The 23,989-nt window shown below is 35.1% G+C and overlaps 1 long non-coding RNA gene and 1 pseudogene across 2 annotated transcripts in view; both read right to left on the reverse strand.

Moving 5' to 3' along the window:
- LOC306668675 overlaps positions 1–23,989 on the reverse strand; it is an 84,390-nt gene that overhangs the window by 15,590 nt on the left and 44,811 nt on the right. The gene's annotated exons all lie outside the window — the stretch shown is intronic.
- Positions 20,835–21,819, reverse strand: LOC306667924 (olfactory receptor 8C8-like; annotated as a pseudogene). The gene has a single exon. The product of its transcript is annotated as an olfactory receptor 8C8-like (transcript).

Here is a 23,989-nt window from a genome sequence, read left to right on the forward strand (position 1 = left end):
GACTTCACAGAAGAAGAAATACCATCGATCAACAAATATATGAAAAGAATATTCAACATCACTAGCAATTAGAGAAATGCAAATTAAAACTACACTGAGATTTCGTCTCACTCCAGTCAGAATGGCAATTATCAAGAATCCAAGTAACAATAAATGTTGGTGAGGATGTGGGGATAAAGATAAACTCTTACATTGCTGGTGGGGTGGCAAATTGGTGTGACCACTATTTAGATTTCTCTGAAAACTTGGAATGGAACCACCATTTGACCTAGTTATTCCACTCCTCGGTATATACTCAAAGGACTTGAAATCAGTATAGCATAGTGAGCACCTACATCAATGATTATAACAGCTCAATTCATAATGACTAAGCTATGGACCTAATGTAGGTGCCCTTCAACAGATGAATGTTTAAATGTGGTACATATACACAATGGAATATTATTCAGTCATAAGGAAGAATGGAATTATAGCAATGGAACTGGAGACTATCATGCTAAATGAAATACACCAATTCCCAAAAATCAAAGGTCAAATATTCTGATATGTGGATGCTGATTCACAAAAGGTGGGAGGGAGGGAGGAGTGGAGGTTCACCAGATTGGACAATGGGGAATAGAGGGAAGGTAAGTGGGATGGGAATGGGAAAGACAGTAGATAAATCAGATATAACTTTCCTATGTTCACATATGTAGACAGGTCCAGTGTAACTTCACATTATGTACAACCACAAAAATGGGAAGTTATATTCCATGTATATATGATATGTCAAAATTCATTTTACTGTCATGTATAATTAAAAAGAACAAATAAAAAGTCTAAAGAAAAAAAAACAAAGAAATATGAGAAAGCTACAAAAAATTATACACCAATACATTGAATCTAGAAGAAACTGATAAATTCCTAAAACCATATAATCTACCAAGAATGAATCATGGAGAAAGAGAAAATATGAACAGACAAATAATTAGTAAGAAGATTGAATCAACAAAGAAAAACCCAGGACCAGATAGATTCACTACTGAATTCTACCAAAGTTTTAAAGAAAATTTAATACCAATACTTCTCAAAGTCTGCCAAAATTTTGAGGCCAGCATTTCCCTAATACCAAAGACAGAGAACTCTACAAGAAAGGAAATAGAGACCAATATTCTATATGAACAGAATGTAAAATTAACAAAATATGAGCAAACTGAATGCAATGGGACATTAAAAGAATAATTCACCATGATCAAGTGAGATTTATCCCTGGGATGCAAGGATGTTTTAACATATGCAAATCAATGCATATAATACACATCAAGAGAATGAAAAACAAAACCATAATAATCTCACTAGATGAAGAGAAAAGCATCTGACTAAATTCAACATCTTTTTGTAATAAAAACTCTCAACAAATTAGATATAGAAGAAAATGTAACAACATGACAAATTTCACTTTTGTCAAGCCCACAGTTAACATAATATTCAATAGGGAAAAAAATGAAATATTTTTCACTAAAAGCAATAAAAAGACAAGGAAGTCACCCTTGCCATTTCTAATTAACAAAGTGGTGGAAGTCCTAATCTGAGTGATGAAAGAAAAATCATTCAAATTAGATAGAAATAAGTTGAAGTGTCTCTGTTCGCTAATGACAAAATCTCAGAAAAAATCATAGAGGAAATTCTAAAACCTACACACACACACACACACACACACACACACACACCTCTTAGAATCAATAAATGAACTTAGTAAAGTTGCAGAATATGAAATCAACATACAAAAAGTGCAGCCTTTCTATATACTAGCAACTATCCAAAAAGAAGTCAAAAAACAATCCTATGTATAATAACTGCAAAAAAATGAAATACTTAGGAATAAATTAAACAAGGAGACAGAAGATCTTTACACTGAAAATAGTAAAATTTTATGAAAGAAATTTACAAAGACACAAATAAATGAAAAGACATCCCATGTTCATGGATTGGAAGAATTAATATTGTCAAATTTTCCTTACTATCCAAAGTGATCTATAGATTCAATGCAATCTATTTCAAAATTCCAATAATTTTTTCAAAGAATTAGAAAAAACTCCTAAAATTTATTTGGAAACACAAAAGATCTTCATTTTCTAGTGCAATCTTGAGCAAAAAGAACAAAGCTAGAGGTATCATACCATCTGATTTCAAAATGTACCAGCATGACATATCAACCAAAATAGTCTGGTACTATCATAAAAACAGACATATAGACCATTGAACAAAATTGAAAGTCCATTTTAAAAATCCATGTATTGTTTATGGTCAAGAACACACAGAAGGGCATGGACAGTATCAATACATGATTCTTGAGAAAATTATATATTCACATGCAGAATAATGAAATTAAGCCCTTTATTCACACCACTTATAAAAATCAACTAAAATTCATTAAAATTTTAAATATGCAACATTGGAGATACATACACACACACACACACACACACACACACACACACACACACAAAGGAAAGGAAGTCAGCATGTTGAAGAGATATCTGCACTCTCATGATCATTGCTGCATTGTTCACAATAGCCAAGAACTGAAAGCAAACTCAGCATCTATAACCAGATAAATGGACAAAGAATAAAAACATGGTACATATACCTAACAGAACTAAGTAGGTATTTCATTTTAAGAGATTCATTAGCTGGCAAACTTAAAACCACTTTGAGTTTTCTTCTTCATTGCCTCTGTATAGGAATGAAACTGTTATTTTTTTCCTGTCATATATAGAGGTTGACAAAAAGCTGAAACAACTATAAGAAACTGAAAATGATGTGAGAGAATTAAGTCCTAGGTGGCACTGTGTCATGGACTAGGAAATACATTTATGCATTTGTCCTTTTTTCTGACAGAGGGATACCATTATTTTGTATGTTGATGCTCATTTTGGATAATGAAATCTATCTCTAAAATTTTTGATAATCTATAAATTAGAAGATAGTCTAAATTGTTTCAGTTCTTTTAAATGTATAGAAATTTGTTCTGTGGTGTAGCATATGGTGTATCTTTGAGAATTCCACATAAATTTCAAAAAGTGTCTATTTGCTAGTTTGGGTTGGAGTATTGTATAAATATCAATCAGGTTAGCCGGTGGTTAGTGTGGTTCAAGATTTCCAATTTTAACTGATTTTTATGTACAATTGTTCTATCAAGTATTGAGAGAAGAACCTTGTAATCTCCAATTACAATTTGGGTGTGTCTGTTTCTCCATTCAATTTGCTTACTCAGTTATTATTATAAATTCTCAGTGAATTGATTTTTTATCATTATGAAATATCCCTTTTTATCTATCATGTACTCAATGTTTGAAAGTATTATTATTATTATTATTACTTTTGGTACTGGGGATTGAACCCAGGGGTTCTTAACCACTGGGCCACATCCCCAGCCCTTTTTTGTATTTGTTTAGAAGCAGAGTCTTGCTGAGTTGCTAAGTGCCTCACTAAGTTGTTGAGTCTTGCTTTGAACTCGCCATCTTCCTGCCTCAGCCTCCAGAGTTACTGGCATTATATGCATGTGCCACCATGTCCACCTGAAAGTATTATTTATCCAATACTAATATAGCCACATTAGCTTGCTTTAGATTAGTATTCCACATGATATATGCATTTTTGGCCTTTTACTTTTAAATGGCTCATGTTTTCTATTAAAGTGAGATTTCATAAGAAAATGACACACTAACATCCTTTATAAACAAGATTCCTTCAAAAATTAGCTAATCAAATCCAGCAATCTATTAAAAAGGATGATACATTATGAATAAGAAAGGTTTAATTAAGAAATGGAAGGTTGGTTTCACATTTTAAAATCAACCACTGTAATTCATCATATTAACAGACTACAAATGAAATGCCATATGATTTTTACAATTGGTTCAGAAAAGCATTTCATAAAACTACACATACATCCATAATTCTTTTTAAAAAGCCCTCTGAAATGGAAAAGAATGAAATTTCCTTTAACCTGATAAAGAGCATCTATGAAATACCAGCAGTCGATATAACATTAAATACTGAAAGTCTGAATACTTTCCCCAGGATGTCAGGATGACTTCTATTATCACTCCTATTTAATATTATACTGCAGTCCTGGCCAGTTCAATAAGGCAAGATCAAATTAAAAGGCAAGGATATTGGAAAATAAAACTGTTAATTTGCGGAAAATATCATCTACAAATTGCTGCCTAAGGAATCTACATAAAAGTGGTTATGAAAAGATACAAAATTAAGCAAAGGTACATGGCCAAAAGTCAATTTTATTTCTACATAATAGCAAGGAATAACTAGAAACAAAAATAAAGATAATAGAATCCATAAACCCAGAATATTTAAGAATGCATTTAGCAAATATATTTTAAGACATTATTTGAAAATCACAAAGCACGACTGACAGAAATTACAGAAGACCTCAGTAACCATTTTGTAAAGATTGCAAAGGACCTGGGATAATCAAAACATTTTGAGAAAGATCACTGTTGAAGGATTTACTCCACCTGAATTCATGACATACTCTAACATTACAGTAATCAGGAAAATGTGATATTGCTGTATAAATACTTTAGAGGGACTGAATAGAGAGTAGAAGTAAACCACATATGTACGGCTAATCTATTATTTTTGGCAATATTGCCAGTTTAATTTCATGGGGAAAGAAGAGTCTTTTCAACAAACAGTGCTCGGTAAGTTACAAAACCTTGTGAAGAAAAACATTAATCCCAACTTTTATTGCACACTATAAAAAAAACTAGAAATTGATTATAGACTTTGTTTTAGTCAGCTTTTTCACTGCTGTGACTTAAAGTCCTAACCAAAATAACTGTAGAGAAGAAGGGGTTTATTTAGGGGCTCGTGGTTTCAGAGGTCTCAATCTATAGACAGCAGGCTCCATTCATCAGGACTTGAGGTCAGGTGGGACATCACAGAAGAAGAGTGACATCATGGTGGAAGAGTGTGGTGGAGGGAAGCAGTTCACATCATGATCAGGAAGCAGAGAGAGAAGTCTCCATTTGCCAAATACAAATAAATACCCCATAGCCATGCCCCCAATGAACCACTTCCTCTAGCCAACACCTCACCTGCCTCCAGTTATCACTCAGTTAATCCCATCAGTGATTAACTAACTGATTAGGTTAAGGCCATAACCCAATCATTTCTTCTCCAAACCCTCTTGCATTGTCTGACACATGAGCTTTTGGGGGGCACCACATCTAAATCATAACAGACTTAAAATAACAGTTAACGTAAAACTTCAGGACAATTTAATTAGAACTGTTCTAGTAAGATTTTGCATTGCCATGACTAAAATACCCAACAAAAACAACTTAGAGGAGGAAAAGTTTACATGGGGCTCAGTTTTCAGAGGGCTCAGTTCATAGATAGCCAACTCCATTGCTCTGGGCCCAAAATGAGGAAGTACATCATGGAGGAAGGGTCAAGTAGAAGTTAGCCACTCAACTCTGGTCAGGATCAAGAAGCAGAGTGGGTGGGGAGAAGACACATGGAAGATGCACCCTTTCAAGGCAGTACCCAGTGACCCACCTCCTCCAGCCAGGCCCTACCTGCCTGCAGTTACCCCCCAAGTCAGTCCATAGATAGCCAACTTCATTGCTCTGGGCCCAAGATGAGGCAGTATATCATGGACCCAAGCTAGATGGATGGATTAGGTTAAAGTTCTCATAATCTAATCATTTCACTTCTAAACATGTCTGCATTAACCAGATCTTTGTGTGGGGAGGGCACTTCACATCCAAACCATAACAGAAACCACATTGATAACCTTCTCACAAGGAAAACTCTTGGCTTGGATGGCTTAGTTGAATGGTATCAAAGACTCTAGGAAGAAGTAGTCACCTTCGACAGTGTCTTTCAGGAAATGGGGTGGTGGCATGGTATCTCCCACTTTGTTTTGTCAAGCATAAATCCTAATGCCAAAACAAACACTCTCCGGAAAACTACAAACCAATATCTCTCATGAATAAAGACAAATAAGCTTTAATAGAAATTTAGCAATTTGACTCCAGAAATATATTAAAAGGAAAATACCTCATGGCCCAGTAGGATTTTTCTTAGGAATACAATATTAGTTTGACTTTGGAAAATCAACCAGTATAACTCACAAGCTTAAAACACAGGAGAAAAATTATGAGATCTTCACAAAAAAGTAAGTAACTGATGAAAATCAGAATTTATTCATGATTAAAACAAAAATTCATTAAACCAAGACAACACAAGAATTTCTTCAGCCTGATATTGAGCATATATGAAAATTGAGTTAACACAGTATTTAATGGTGAAATATTGGATGTTGTCTCTTAAGATTGGAAACAGTGTAGACATCTGCTTTCACCATCCCCCCATGAGATTTTACCAAATATTGCAGCAATAACACAAAAAAGTAAAGGATAAAGAGACATTAAAATTGGAAGAGAGGTAAAACTAAGTTCTCAGACAACACGAGTAGTTATGAAGAAAATCCAAAGGACTCTATAACCACTACTAAACTGAATAAGTGAATTCAAGGCACAGATCCAATAAGCAAAAATAGATGTAATTCTGTGTAATAGAAACAAAAAAATGAAAAAAAAGCTATACCACTTATAAGTAGCATTGAAAATAGAAGATGGCAAGAATAATTATAATTAAAGACTTTAAAAAATACCTCTATGCAGAAAACTACAAAACCTTGCTGACAGTTATTAAAGAACATCTAAATACATGGAGAAATCTTGGTGTTTTAAAGATGTTAATTATTTCAAAATTGATTTGTTAATTCTATTCAGTTTTCATAAAATTCCTAGCAGTATGTGATATGGAAATTGACCAGTTGATACCGCAATGTATATGGAAGAGTGGAGAACATAGTAGAGCCAAAATACATTGAAAAAAGTACAAAACAATGTACTTCTGGTATTGATCAACACACCTAGTATGAAGATAAATTAAAAGAGTATGGTTTTGTTGTGAGGATAGTTAAACATAAAAATGGAATAGAATGGAGAATTCAGAATTTGATCCATGAGAATGTATCAATTGAATTTCCAAAAATATGCCCATGAATTTAATAGAACACAGAAAGCCATTTAAACAAATGGTGCTGGATGAACAAAATACACATGTGGATAAAAATAAATCTTGACACTTACATCACACACAAAACTTAATTCAAGATGGTTTAGATCCATAAAAGTAAAAGTGAAAACAAAAAAGTTCTTCCAAGCATATATAAGGTAATAATTTTATGTTCTTGAGATAGGAAAATATTTCTTCAACAAAATGAAAAAGCATTAAATACAAAAGGAATTCTTATAAACTGGACTTCAGCAAAATTAAGAACATCTTTGTCACAAAACATTGTTGAATAATGAAAAAACTAGTCAGAATTATTTGCACTTCATATATCTTACAGAGAACCTGCACCCAGGTTGTATAAAGAACTTTTACATAGCAATACTTGGAATCCAAATAAATCAATAAAAATGGGTAAAATATTTTACAGATGCCTAATTTAAAAAGGAAATATGAATACCCAAGAAATACATAAAAAGATGCTCAATGTTCTTGGCCAAAGGGAAATGAAAACTGAAGCCACAATGAAATGCTACTATATATCCATTAGAATAACCAGAATTAAGAAGAATAACTGTAGCACCTTCTAGTGAAGATGACGTATAACTGAATTACCCATACATTGCTGGCGGGAATGTAAAATGGTATAACTCCATTGAGGGTTTTTCTTATAAATTAAACATTTCCCTACTACATGCTGCACCAATTCCATTCTGGGCCTTTAGTTCCTCACATAAACACATGTCTTTACAAAATGAATCATGTAAGAATGTTCATTTTAGCTTTAAAAATAATAGCAAAATATCAGAAAGATACCAAATGTCCATCAAAAGAATAAACAAATTATGATCTATTAATATCAGGGTATGTTACTTGGCAATTAAAAAGAGCAAACTACTAATGGTGTGACAACGTACATAAATCTCAAACTTTAGTATGCAGAAAATAAATCATACACAACAGAAATTGTTTGATTGCATTTCTATGAAATTGAAGAGCATGCAACACTAACTTATTAGGATAGAAATTAAAACATTGTTTTGCTCTAAGAGGAGTAAGCAAATGACTAGAAGGGTACACAAAAAAACTAAGATATGGCAATGTTCTATAGCATGATTGAATTCTCAATTACAAGGGTTTCTGCACTTGCCATAACACACTGAATTGTACTTTTAAAATTCTTTTATTTAGAGACTGAAACAGGAGGATCTAGAGTTTGAGACCCAGTCTCAACAACTTAGTGAGGTCCTAAGCAATTTAGTGAGACCCTGTCACAAAATAAAAACTAAAAAGTGGGCTAAGGATATGGATCAGTGGAAAAGCTTCCCTGGGTTCAATCCCTAGTACCAAAAAAATTATTTTATTTTAATGTGTGTAATATCTTATTACAGTGTTTTCCTATGAATCAATATAAATCACCACATAAATAAAATAAAGGGTTAAATTATGTAATCATCTAAACAGATACTAAATGAGCATTTGATAAATTTGTCATTTTTCATGATAAAAACTTGCAGCAAACTAGCTTTAAGAACATTCTTTATCTCACAGGAAGTATTTATGACAAAACTATAAATATTTACTTAACAGCGAAATATCATATATATTCACTTGAAATTTGAAATGATCTTGAATGAGACAAGAATTGCCCACAACCACTATTCTGTTCAATGTTATTCTTAAGTTCCTAAACAATTCAATAGTTAAGCAAAAATACCAAAAGTATAAGGAATAGATACAACTAATTCATAGGTGGCATGATTTTATACACAGGCTATCCAAAAGAATATATGGATAAATTAAATCAATAGAATAAATACAGATGTGCTTAGCTGCAAACGTAAGATCAAAACTCATAATCAATTTTATTTCTATAAAGTAACAAATAATAATAATTATAAAACATTTTCAAAGGTTATCATTAATAGTATAAAATATAAAGGAGGGGGTTCTGGGAAATAGTGGCAGTGGCATACTTTTAAAACCTCTAGAAATGCACCTGTAAAATCATATAACAATTAAACTAGCCCAAACGTGGAGATATGATACATAAAACAGCAGTTAGCAGAATATCCCCATGAAGATCAAAATATGAGTGGAAAAGAGCATACTCAGAACTTCAAACCTGTGTAACAGCATCATCTATGTAGGAGGAAGTGGGGGAAGCCAGGGGCCTCTGACAAAACCGAGAACTTCAAAGTCACCACTCACAAATTAGCTGGGCAATATGACCACAATAGCTCCGACTGGGAGGATTTGCATTTGTTGCAGATGGTAGGTGTAAATGCCGTGCAGTACATCTGAAAGTGCCTAAGTAGCCTTGAACTCAAAATGAGTAAAGTTCCAATTGGAATAAAGTCTCACCCTGTAGGCAAATTGCTGGAAATCCACCCAAAGTGAGCAGAAGAGGGATGCATAAAAGGAAAAAGAAGATCCAGATAAAAGTGAGCGGAGGGAAGGAAAACTGAGATGGGAATCTTTCACAGTAGATCCACTTTATTTTTGAGTAACTTCACTGAAACAGCAGAACTTTAAATGTATCAAATTAGAAAAACTGACACTGAAGTCGGACTCAACACTGAGCCCACCCCCCCACACCAAGGTTGGACACGCAGCTGAGCCACGCCCCCACACCGAGGTCGGGAGGTGCTGAGCCTGCCTGTCCGCCTGCCCCCCTACTTCTGAGGGACACTGTGCCTGCCCCTATGCTGACTCAGCGCATCCTTGCTAGGGCTCCCCAGGTCCTTTGGAGGCTGGTACAGGCACTTTGAATTATTCCTGAGGATGTGGCCATCATCATAGGAAGGGTGGTTCCCTTCCTGAGACACCTACAGGAGATTGGAGGCCCTTTGACAGGTACCCCTATTTACTCACTCATATCCTACACCCTTTCCCCATCCTCTTGTTCACAACTAGAAATAGTGTAAATAGTAATAGAACTGACCCTGTTTATTTTACAAATGTTAAAGTCTTTATAGGAGCTATCTGGTTCAGGGCTGCATTTTCTCTGCATTGGGTGCTACTGGTATTGATCTCCCCTTCAAAGGAGAGGAAGTGGAAAACTGCAGGGTCAGAAAAGGCCTTGCAGGGGGCAAACTTCAGTATCTCTGATCTTCACTGCTAGAGGGGAATATACAGAAACAATATGAAAAAACAGGGGAAGAAAGTGTCCCTAACAAACCAAGATGCTATTGTGATAGATTACAATGACAGCATGGCAGTAAAAATGACAGAAAAAGAGTTTAGAATATGCATGATTAAAATGATCTGTGAAGCAAAAGACAAGATAAGAGAGCAAATGCAGGCAATGCAAGACCATTCCAGTAGACAAAGAGAAAATGCAAGAAGCAAAAGAACACTTCAGTAAAGAGATTGAGATTCTGAAAAAAAACCAAACAGAAATACTTGAAATGAAAGAAACAATAAACCAAATTAAAAACTCAATAGAAAGCATCACCAACAGAATAAACCTCGTGGAAGACAGAATCTCAGACAATGAAGACAAGATATTCAATCTTGAAAATAAAATCAAACAAACTGAGAAGATGTTAAGAAGTCATGAACGGAACCTCCAAGAATTATGGAATATCATGAAAAGACCAAATTTAAGAATTATTGGGATTGAGGAAAGCACAGAGATACAAACCAAAGGCATGAACAACCTGCTCAATGAAATAATATCAGAAAATTTCCCAAACCTGAAAAATGAAATGAAAAATCAAATACAAGAGGCTTACAGAACACCAGGTGCACAAAACTACAACAGATCCACACCAAGACACATTATAATGAAAATACCTCACATTTGAAATAAAGATAGGATTTTAAAGTCTGCTAGAGAAAAGCATTGGATTACATATAAAGGGAAACCAATATGAATATCAGCAGCTTTCTCAACCCAGACTCTAAAAGCAAGAAGGGCCTGGAACAATATATATTTCATACTCTGAAAGAACACCAATGCCAACCAAGAATACTATACCCAGCAAAACTAACCTTCAGATTTGACAATGAAATAAAATCTTTCCATGATAAACAAAGGTTAAAAGAATTTACAAATAGAAAGTTTGCCCTACAAAACATTCTCAGCAAAATATTTTGGGAGGAGGAAATGAAAAACAATAATACAAGTCAGCAAAGGGAGGAGCTACCCTAAAGGAAAAGCCAATCAAAGGACAAGCAAAAAACCAAAAATAAGCCAAAATGAGCAGGAATACAAATCATATCTCAATAATAACCTTGAATGTCAATGGCCTAAATTCAATAGTCAAAAGACATAGACTAGCAGATTGGATTAAAAAGAAAGACCCAACAATATGCTGCCTTCAAGAGTCTCATCTCATAGAAAAAGACATCCACAGACTAAAGGTGAAAAAATGGGGCAAAACATACCATGCACATGGACCCAGTAAAAAAGCAGGGGTCTCCGTCCTCATATCAGATAAAGTGGACTTCAAACCTAAGTTAGTCAGAAGGGATAAAGAAGAACATTTCATACTGCTTAAGGGAAGCATAAAACAGGAAAATATAACACTTTTAAATATTTATGCCCCAAACAATGGAGCATCTACATATATCACACAAACCCTTCTCAATCTTAAGAACCAAATAGACCAAAACACCTTAATAGTGGGGGACATTAACACATCACTCTCACCACTGGCTAGATCCTCCAAACAAAAACTGAACAAAGAAACTATAGAACTAAATAATACAATCAATGATATACACCTAATATGTATTTACAGAGTATTTCATCCATCATCGAGCGAATATACTTTATTCTCAGCAGCTCATGGATCCTTCTCCAAAATAGACCATATGCTATGCCACAAAAAAGCCATTAGTAAACACAAAAATATAGAGATCCTACCCTGTATCCTATCAGACCATAATGGAATGCAATTAGAAATGAATGATAAAATAACAAACAAAAACTACTCATATACCTGGAGACTAAATAATATGCTACTGAATGATGAAATGATAACAGAAGACATGAGGGAAGAAATAAAAAAATTCTTAGAAGGAAATGAGAACAATGACACAACATATCAAAACCTCTGGGACACTTGAAAGCTGTACTAAAAGGAAAGTTCATTGCATTGAGCTCATACATTAAAAAAGATAAAAAGTCAACAACTAAATGACCTAACATTACACCTCAAAGCCCTAGAAAAAGAAGAACAGATTAACACCAAAAATAGTAGAAGACAGGAAATAATTAAAATCAGAGCTGAAATCAATGAAATTGAAACAAGAAAAACAATTCAAAAAATTGACAAAACAAAAAGTTGGTCCTTTGAAAAAGTAAACAAAATTGATAAACCCTTAGACACACTAATGAAGAAAAGGAGAGAAAAATTCAAATTACTAGACTTCGTGATGAAAATGGAAAGATCACAACAGAAAACATTGAAATACATAACATAATTAGAAGCCACTTTGAAAATCTATACTCCAACAAAATAGAAAATATTGAAGACATCGACAAATTTTTACAGACATATGATCCTCCCAAACTGAATCAGGAAGACGTACACAATCTAAACAGATCAATTTCAAGCACTGAAATAGAAGAAATCATCAAGAGCCTACTAACCAAAAAAACCCAGGACCAGATGGATTCTCAGCTGAATTCTACAAGACCTTTAAAGAAGTATTCATACCAATACTCTTCAAAGTATTTCAGGAAATAGAAAAGGAGGGAACCCTTCCAAATTCATTCTATGAGGCAAATATCACTCTTATACCAAAACCAGACAAAGACACATCAAAGAAACAAAACTTTAGACCAATATCCCTGATGAACATAGATGCAAAAATCCTTAACAAAATACTGGCAAACCAAATACAAAAATACGTTTAAAAGATAGGGCACCATGATTAAATGGGGTTTATCCCAGGGATGCAAGGTTGGCTCAACATCTGGAAATCAATAAATGTAATTCACCACATCAATAGACTTAAAGTTAAGAATCACATGATTATTTCAATTGATAGTGAGAAAGCATTTGATAAAATACAGCACCCCTTCATGCTTAAAACACTAGAAAAAATAGGAATAGTAGGAACATACCTCAACATTGTAAAGGCTATGCTAACCCCACAGCCAACATCATTCTTTTTTTTTTTTTTTTTTTTTTAACTGATGTTCTCTTTATCACGGCACTTTGGTCTTTTTTTTTTTTTTTATTGTAAACAAATGGGATACATGTTGTTTCCCTGTTTGTACATGGAGAAAAGGCATACCATTTGTGTAATCATAAATTTACATAGGGTAATGTACTTTGATTCATTCTGTTATTTTTTTCCTTCTCCCCACCCCTCCCACCATTCTTTTCCCTCTATACAGTCCTTCCTTCCTCCATTCTTGCCACCCTCCTTAACCCTAACCCTAAACCTAACCTTAACCCTAAGGCTAACCCCTCCCACCGCCATTATATGTCATCATCCACTTATCAGCGAGATCATTTGTCCTTTGATTTTTTGAGATTGGCTTATCTCACTTAGCATGATATTCTCCAATTTCATCCATTTGCCTGCAAATGCCATAATTTTATCATTCTTTATGGAGGAGTAATATTCTATTGTATATATATACCACAGATTCTTTATCCATTTATCAACTGAAGGACATCTAGGTTGGTTCCACAATCTGGCTATGGTGAATTGAGCAGCAATGAACATTGATGTGGCTGCCTCTCTGTAGCATGCTGATTTTAAGTCCTTTGGATATAGGCCAAGGAGTGGGATAGCTGGGTCAAATGGTTGTTCCATTCCAAGCTTTCTAAGGAATCTCCATACTGCTTCCCAGAGTGGCTACACTAATTTGCAACCCCACCAGCAATGTATGAGTGTACCTTTTTCCCCACATCCTCGCCAACACTTACTGTTGCTTGTGTTCTTGATAAACGCCATTCTAATTGGGGTGAGATGGAATCTTAGGGTAGTTTTGGTTTGCATTTCTCTTATTACTAGAGATGTTGAACATTTTTTCATATATCTGTTGATTGCTTGTACATCTTCTGTGAAGTGTCTGTTCATTTCCTTAGCTTATTAGTTGATTGGGTTATTTGTATTCTTGATTCTTTATATATTCTGGAAATTAGTGCTCTATCTGAAGTATGAGGGGCAAAGATTTTCTCCCACTCTGTAGGCTCTCTCTTCACTCTACTGATAGTTTCCTTTGCTAAGAGAAAGCTTTTTAGTTTAAATCTATCCCAGTTGTTGATTCTTGCTTTTATTTCTTGTGTTATGGGAGTCCTGTTGAGGAAGTCTGATCCTAAGCCAACAAATTGAAGGTTTGGACCTACTTTTTCTTCTATAAGATTCAGGGTCTCTGGTCTGATTCCGAGGTCCTTGATCCATTTTGAGTTGAGTTTTGTGCAGGGTGAGAGATAGGGATTTAGTTTCATTCTGTTGCAGATGGTTTTGCAGTTTTCCCAGCACCATTTATTGAAGAGGCTATCTGTTCTCCATTGCATATTTTTGGCCCCTTTGTCTAGTATGAGAAAATTGTATTTATTTGGGTTTGTATCCATGTCCTCTATTCTGTACCATTGATCTACCTGTCTATTTTGGTACCAATACCATGCCATTTTTGTTACTATTGCTTTGTAGTAGAGTTGAAGATCTGGTATTGTGATACCCCCTGCTTCGCTTTTTCTGCTAAGGATTGCTTTAGCTATTCTGGGTTTCTTATCCTTCAAAATGAATTTCATAATTGCTTGCTCTATTTCTGTAAGCTATGTCATTGGGATTTTAATTGGAATTTCATTGAATCTGTATAGCCCTTTAGGTAGTATGGCAATTTTGACAATATTAATTCTACCTATCCAAGAATATGGGAGATCTTTCCATCTTCTAAGGTTTTCTTTAATTTCTTTCTTTAGTGTTCTGTAGTTCTCATTGTACTGGTCTTTCACCTCTTTTGTGAGATTGATTCCCAAGTATTTTATTTTTTTCAATGTTTTTGTGAATGGGGTAGTTCTACTAACTTCTCTTTTGGAAGATTCATCACTTAAGTATAAAAATGCATTGTATTTATGAGCATTGATCTTATAACCACCTACTTTACTGAATTCACTTATGAGTCCTAAAAGTTTTCTGGTGGAATTTCCAGGTTCCTCTAAATATATAATCATGTCATTAGCAAACAGGGATAGTTTGAGTTCTTCTTTTCCTATTCATATCCCTTTAATTTCTTTGGTTTGTCTAATTGCTCTGGCTAGAGTTTCAAGAACGATGTTGAATAGAAGTGGTGAAAGAGGGCATCCCTGCCTTGTTCCAGTTTTTAGGGGGAATGTTTTCAGTTTTTCACCATTTAGAAAGATATTGGCCATGGGCTTAGCATAGATGGCCTTTACAATGTTAAGGAATGTTCCCACTATCCCTATTTTTTCTAGTGTTTTGAGCATGAAGAGATGCTGTATTTTATCGAATGCTTTTTCTGCATCTATCGAAATAATCATGTGATTCTTAACTTTAAGTCTGTTGATATGGTGAATGACATTTTTTGATTTCCGAATGTTGAACCAACCTTCCATCCCTGGGATAAAACCCACTTGATCATGGTGCACTATTTTTTTAATATATTTTTGTATGCGATTTGCTAAAATTTTGTTGAGAATTTTTGCATCAATGTTCATTAAGGATATTGGTCTGAAATTTTCTTTCCTCCATGTGTCTCTATGTGGTTTAGGTATCAGGGTGATATTGGCTTCATAGAATGAGTTTGAGAGGGTTCCCTCCTCTTCTATTTCATGGAATACTTTGAGGAGTATTGGAATGAGCTCTTCTTTAAAGGTTTTGTAGAACTCGGCTGAGAACCCATCTGGTCCCGGACTTTTCTTTGTTGGTAGGCTTTTGATGACCTCTTCTATTTCATTGCTTGAAATTGATTTATTTAAGTTGTGTATGTCCTCCTCGTTCAGTTTAGGTAATCCATATGTCTCTAGAAACTTGTTGATGTCTTTGAATATTTCTGTTTTGTTGGAATACAGATTTTCAAAATAGCTTCTAATTATGTTTTGTAATTCACTCGTGTGGGTTGTGATATTTCCTTGTTCCTTCCGAATTTTAGTAATTTGAGTTTTCTCCCTCTTTCTCTTTGTTAGTGTGGCTAAGGGTTTATCAATTTTGTTTATTTTTTCAAAGAACCAACTATTTATTTTGTTAATTTTTCTGATTGTTTCTTTTGTTTAGATTTCATTGATTTTGCTCTGATTTTGAATATTTCCTGTCTTTTACTACTTTTGGTGTTGGTCTGCTCTTCTTTTTCTAGGGCTTTGAGCTGTAGTGTTAAGTCATTTATTTGTTGATTTTTATTTCTTTTGTTGAATGCACCCCATTAAATAAATCTTCCTCTAAATACTGCTTTCACAGTGTCCCAGAGATTTTGATATGATGTGTCTTTGTTCTTATTTACTTCTAAGAATTTTTTTTTATTTCCCTCCTCATGTCTTCTGTTATCCATTCATCATATAATAATGTATTATTTAATCTGCAGGTATTGGAGAAGTTTCTGTTTTTTATTCTGTCATTTATTTCTAATTTCAATCCATTATGATCTGATTGAATACAAGGTAGTATCTCTATCTTCTTGTATTTGCTAACAGTAGCTTTGTGGAATAAAATATGGTCTATTTTAGAGAAGGATCCATGTGCTGCTGAGAAGAAAGTGTATTCGTTCTTTGTTGGATGGTATATTCTATATATGTCAGTTAAGTCTAAATTGTTGATTGTGTTATTGAGATCTGTGGTTTCTTTATTCAATTTTTGTTCAGAAGATCTATCCAGTGGTGAGAGAGGTGTGTTAAAATCACCTAGTATTATTGTGTTGTGGTCTATTTGATTTCTGGAATTGAGAAGGATTTGTTTGACGTACATGGATGAGCCAATGCTCGGGGCATAGATATTTAAGATTGTTATGTCTTGCTGATTTATGCTTCCCTTAAGCAGTATGTAATGTCCTTCTTTATCCCTTCTGACTAGTTTTGGCTTGAAGTCCACATTATCTGAAATGAGGATGGATACTCCAGCTTTTTTGCTGTATCCATGTGCATGGTATGTTTTTTCCCATCCTTTCACCTTTAGTCTATGGGTATCTCTTTCCATGAGATGAGTCTCTTGCAGGCAGCAAATTGTTGGATTTTTCTTTTTAATCCATTCTGCCAGTCTATGTCTTTTGATTGATGAGTTCAGGCCATTAACATTCAGGATTATTATTGTGATATGATTTGTATTCCCAGTCATTTGACTCATTTTTGTTTTTTGACATGATTTGGTTTTCCCTTTATTTGGCTATTCCTTTAGGCTAGTTCTCACTGTTGCTGTTTGCATCGTTGTTTTTCATCTCTTCCTCATGGAATATTTTGCTGACAATGTTCTGCAATGCTGGCTTTCTTTTTGTAAATTCCTTTAGCTTTTGTTTATCATGGAAGGATCTTATTTCATCATCAAATCTGAAAGTAAGTTTTGCTGGGTATAAGATTCTTGGTTGGCATCCATTTTCTTTCAGGTTTTGGTAAATGTTGTTCCAGGTGCTTCTAGCTTTTAGGGTCTGGATTGAAAAATCTGCTGATATTCTTATTGGTTTCCCCCTGAGTGTAATTTGATTCTTTTCTCTCGCGGCCTTTAAATTTCTTTCTTTATTTTGTATGTTAGGTATTTTCATAATAATATGCCTTGGTGTTAGTCTGTTGTAATTTTGTATATTTGGAGTCCTATAAGCCTCTTGTACTTGGTTTTCCATTTCATTCTTCAGTTTGGGAAATTTTCTGATATTATTTCATTGAATAGATTGTTCATTCCTTTGGTTTGTTTCTCTAAGCCTTCGTCAATCCCAATAATTCTTAAATTTGGCCTTTTCATGATATCCCATAATTCTTGTAGATTCTGTTCATGATTTCTTACCATCTTCTCTGTTTGGTCAACTTTGTTTTCAAGATTAAATATTTTGTCTTCAATATCTGAGGTTCTGTCTTCCAGGTGTTCTATCCTATTGGTTATGCTTTCTATGGAGTTTTTAACTTGGTTTATTGTTTCCTTCATTTCAAGGATTTCTGTTTGTTTGTTTGTTTTTAGTATCTCTAACTCTTTATTGAAATGGTCTTTTGCTTTCTGTATTTGCTCTTTTAACTGTTGATTGGTTCGATCATTTAATTCCTGCATTTGCTCTTTTATCTCTTCCTTCAAAGCCTGCATTTGCTCTTTCATCTCCTTGTTTACTTCCCTGATTGTTTTAATTTTGAACATTCTGAACTCCCTTTCTGACATTTCTTCTGTTGTGCTGTCATTGGGTTTTATTGATACAGTATCTAGGTTTGTTTGGGACATTTTCTTCCCTTGTTTTCTCATATTGGTCAGATATTAGTGGGACTCTGAGATAGTGCAGATTTTTCCTCTGTTGGCTTATAGTGTCCCTGTAGATTTCCAGTATATCACCTCCCAGCCTTCAGTAGCCTGAAGTCTTGGAGTAACTTGATAATGCAGTGCTTCCAAAGAAAGCTGCCCCTAGCCTGCTACTGGGTCCAGGGCTGGGGGCTGGCTCTGTGTGGAAAAGCTCTTACTGGGCGGACTGCTCCAAGAAGCTGGCTCTGGAACGAGCCTGCTGCCGGAGGGACAGGGCTGCTTGTGGAAGTCTCTGGCTGCCCTGCCCTGCTCCAAGAAGCTGCCCCTCTCTGGGCCTGCCGCCCGGGCCAAACTTCACCCAGTTGGAGAGACTCACCCCATGGCTCTATGTTAGTCTGAGTCTCTCGATGCCTCCTCTTCTTAAATCCTGGGTTCTGGAGTGACGGGAGATGCAGTCACCCTCTAGTCTGTCATCTTGGATACTCCAACATCATTCTTAATGGAGATAAACTGAAAGCATTTCCTCTAAAAACTGGAACAAGACCAGGGATGCCCTCTTTCACCATTTCTATTCTACATTGTCCTCGAAACACTTGCCAGAGCAATTAGACAGGCCAAAGAAATTAAAGGGATACAAATAGGAAAACGAGAATTAAAGATGTCACTATTTGCTGATGACATGATCCTATATTTAGAAGATCAAAAAAAAAAAAAAAACCCCACTAGAAAACTTCTAGAACTAATAAATGAATTCAGCAAAGTAGCAGGATATAAAATCAATATGTGTAAGTCTAATGCATTTCTATTCATAAGTGATGAATCCTCTGAAAGAGAAATTAGAAAAACCACTCCATTCACAGTAGCATTAAAAAAAAAAAAAACTTGGGAATTAATCTAACAAAAGAGGTGAAAGAGATCCACAATGAAAACTACAGAACATTAAGGAAAGAAATTGAAGAAAACCTTAGAAGATGGAAAGACCTCCCATGTTCTTGGGTAGGCAGAATTAACATTGTCAAAATGGCCATTCTACCAAAGGCTTTATACAGATTCAATGCAATTCTAATTAAAATCTCAATGACATTCCTCATAGAACTATAGAAAACAATCATGAACTTCATCTGGAAGAACAAGAGACCTCAAATAGCCAAAACAATCCTGAATAGAAAAAGTGAAACAGGAGGTATCACAATACCAGACATTAAACTGTACTACAAAGCAATTGTAACAAAAACTCCATGGTACTGGCACCAAAATAGACAGGCAGACCAATGGTACAGAATAGAAGACACAGAGACAAAACCACATAAATACATTCACCTCATATTAGACAAAGGAGCCAAAAACATACAATGGAAAAAAGATAACCTGTTCAACAAATGGTGCTGTCAAAACTGGAAATCCATATGCAGTACAATGAAATTAAACCTCTATCTCTCACCCTGCACAAAAGTCAACTCAAAATGGATCAAAGACATAGGAATTAGACCAGAGACCCTGCACCTAATAGAAGACAAAGTAGGCCCAAATTTTCATCATGTTGGCTTAGGATCAGACTTCCTCAATAAGACTCCCAAAGCATAAGAAATCAAAGCAAGAATCAATAAATGGGATGGACTCAAACTAAAAAGCTTTTTCTCAACAAAGGATACAGTCAAGAATGTGAAGAGAGAGCCTACAGAGTGGGAGAAAATCTTTTCCACACGTACTTCAGAGAGAGCACTTATCTCCAAAATTTATAGAGAACTTACAAAACGTTACAACAAAAATACAAAGAACCTAATCAATAAATGGGCCAAGGACCTGGACAGACACTTACAGAAGAAGACACACAGGCAATGAATAAATATATGAAAAAGTGTTCAACATCTCTAGTAATTAGAAAAATGCAAATAAAACAACTCTAAGATTTCATCTTACTCCAATTAGAATGGCTTTTATCAAGAACACAAACAACAATAGATGTTGGTGAGGATGTGGGGAAAAAGGCACACTTTTATATTGCTGGTGGAGTTGCAAATTGGTTCAACCACTCTGGAAAGCAGTATGGAGAATCCTAAGAAAACTTGGAATGAACCCACCTTTTGACCCAGTTATCCCACTCCTTGGTTTATACCCAAAGGACCTAAAATCAGCAAACTACAGTAACACAGCCACATCAATGTTTATAGCAGCTCAATTCACAATAGCTAGATTGTGGTACCAACCTAGATGCGCTTCAAAAGATCAATGGATAAAGAAACTCTGGTATATATACACAATGGAATACTCTTCAGCCATAAAGAAGAATATTATGGCATTTGCAAATAAATGGATGGAATTGGAGAATATCATGCTAAGTGAAATAAGCCAAGGCCCAAAAACCAAAGGCTGAATGTTTTCCCTGATAAGTGGAGAATGATATATAATGGGGGTGGGGGTGGGTAATGAGAGAATAATGGGGGAACTTTAGAATATGTAGAAGAAAATGAGAGGGAGGGGGTATGAAAAATGGTGGAATGAGACAGACATCATTACCCTATGTACCTGTATGATTACACGAATGGTATGAATCTACATCATGTACAACCATAGAAACGAAATTATGTACCCCGTTTGTGTACAATGAATCAAAATGCAGTCTGTAAAAAATTAAAAGCTAAATAAAAATAATAATTTAAAAAAGCATAGGAGATGAATATAATGAGGCTAGATACAATGACAACTGTCCCCACAACAACAGAACTCACAAGCTTATTGACATAGGTGCTGCTGCAGGACAGTTGCAGGAGGGGAAGGATGTCACACATGCAGTGGTTGATGATGTTGGAATCACAAAAGCTGAGCTTCATTATGCACCCTGTGTGGCCCATGGCACCAGCAAACCCCATCAAGTAAGAGCCCAACATCAGCAGAGAACAGACCCTAGGGGACATGATGACCCTGTGCAGCAGGGGCTGACAGATGGCCACAGAGCGATCATAGGCCATGGCCGTCAGCACATAGCACTCTGAGCTCACAAAAAAACAGAAGAAAAATAGTTGAGCCATGCATCCTGCAAAGGAGATGATGTTTCCCTCTAAACGAAGCTCATCAGCATTTTAGGAGTAAAGGCAAATGAATAACAGATAGCAGTGAAGGACAGATTGAAGAGGGAAAAGTATGTGGGTGTGTGAAGGTGCAAATCCAGGACAATTAGATTAATTAATCTTAAGTTCTCCACTACAGTAACTATGTAGTTCACCAAGAATGGGAGAAACAGGGCAGGTGCAGTTCAGTTTGGTCTGTTAATCCCATGAGAATAAACTGTCAGGGAAGAGTTATTTTTCATAATATTGGCTTCAGGGCTGGGATCCGTAGGAAGAAGGATGGAAAGTAACATTAACAATAAGTCCTCACTATTTAACTGCAGAAGGAGACTACTGATTTCCAAGCTCATTGTTGTCTGAAGACACAGCAAGACTCCAAAGAGAAAAATTCCCATGTTGATCTTTGAGGACTCCCCATTTCCCTCCTGCTTCTTGCACCTTCAAAGTGTGTCTCTACTCAGGGAGAATGCTGGCTGACCTCCCTATGACTCTGAACAGCAATTCCTCCCTTCTCCTTATCATCACTCATCAGCTGAAAAGAGCAGTAAATAAGTGGTGTTCTCCAGACCCATGATTTACATAGCTTTGGCTTTGAAGGAAAACTATCAAGAAACAGATGATTCAGGGCTCACCTTCTTTCCCTGAACATCTTGCTGTTGGATCTTAAATTCTCTTCTTTCCCACTGTCCTAAAATGTCTGCTAATGAAGGAGGTAAGAAACATCAGTCCAAATCTGTCTCTGAAATTCTACAAGAGTAAGTCTGTAGAGTATTCCATGATTTCTACTTGAGAATTTCCCTGGAAGTTTCTCTTCACTTAAAAGAAAAAAACAAACAAACAAAACACTTTATATAGCCTCCAAAACATCATTTCACCATAGTCTCTCTTGATTTCAGAGTTTTATTCATTTATTTAATCCAATAACTTTTTTTGTCATTATTTTGGTCAGGAAATCACCATGAATATAAACTGAAAGATACTGAAGTAAGTGGCACTGTGTGGGAGTGGTTCCGTGTCTCCTTCTGGAATTTTCCCCCTAAGAGGATGGCTCCCTAACTCCACCCTATCCTGTCCATCACAGAAGAAGCTCCTCCCAGTCCTCACCCCCTTTACTTGCATGTTATAAGTAAAAGAGAGTTGTGGGACAAAAAAAAAAAAAAAAAAAAAAAAAAAAAAAAAAAAAAAAAAAAAATTAGAAAAACTTTCCGAAGCCACAGATTCCTTCTAAAATTTAGGGAAATTCAGTTCACACAAAAATGAACAACAGAAAAATTTGTAGATTAAATTCCCTCATACTTATAAGTGGACTCTAAAACATCAAAATCATTTAAGTAGGAAGTCCAGTGGTGGTTACCAAGGGCTGGCAGGGGCCGGGAGGATGAGGGAAAGTTAGGGAGATGTCGGTTGAAGGACACAAAATTTCAGTTGGCAGGAACAAGTTCAAGAGATCTATTGTACAACATGATGGCCATAGTTATTAACAATGTATCTTAGTCTTGAAAATTGCTTAGAAAATAGGTTTTAAATGTTTTCACCAGAAAAAATAAGTATGTTTGATAATGCATGTAACTTTTTTTAATAGGAAAGTTAAAAAGAAAAACCTGTAAAAGAAACCTAAATGAAGCACAAGGAAAAAGGACAAAAGTTAATGAGGTCAGACAACAAACCTTTGATAGTGAAAATCAACAACAAATTTTCAACAATTGATTTGTTGAAAATTGATAAAAACCTAACAAATCTAGGAAGAGAGAAAAGGCACAAATATTAGAATACTATGGTTGAAAAATGTGGTATCACTAGAGATTTTCCAGGCATTAAAATTAAATAGGGGGCTGGGGAGATAGCTCAGCTGGTAGAGTGCTTGCCTTGCAAGCACAAGGTCCTGAATTTGATTCCCAGTACCGCAAAAAAAAAAAAAAAAAAAAAAAAAAAAAAAAAATTAAATAGGAACATATCAGCATGTTATAAACAATTTTATGCCAATATATATGAAAATGTAGATGATATGCTATAGGTCTAGAAAATACAACTTACCGAAGCTAACAGGAAAAACGTCTAAATAGACCTATAATGCTCACAATTTTTATAATGCAATAAATATTAATCAATCCCAAGCTCTGATGGATACGTAAACAAGTTCTATTTTTTAAAAGGCAAAGAATAATCCTAATATTTCATAAGGTCTTTCAGTAAAGTGCAATTACATGAGGAAGTATGCATGTAGAATATGGGATAGCCCACAGGATTGCAAGAATGGATATTTATTAGTGATCTTTGGGTGCCCAGTCAATAAGTTCCATTTATATTTTTAAAAACAAAAATAAAACACCACAACATATAAGTCTTTGTGAGAGGAAGAGATTTAATCTTTACATAAAAACTAAAGGACACTAGGTGTTTTCCCCCTTACCTGAGATTTTGGATATAAACAAAGAAATAGCAAAGTCATAGAAAAAGAGATAATCGGTGGTGGC

The sequence above is a fragment of the Sciurus vulgaris genome (assembly GCF_902686455.1).
Source record: "Sciurus vulgaris genome assembly, chromosome: 8".
NCBI classification, from domain to species: domain Eukaryota; kingdom Metazoa; phylum Chordata; class Mammalia; order Rodentia; family Sciuridae; genus Sciurus; species Sciurus vulgaris.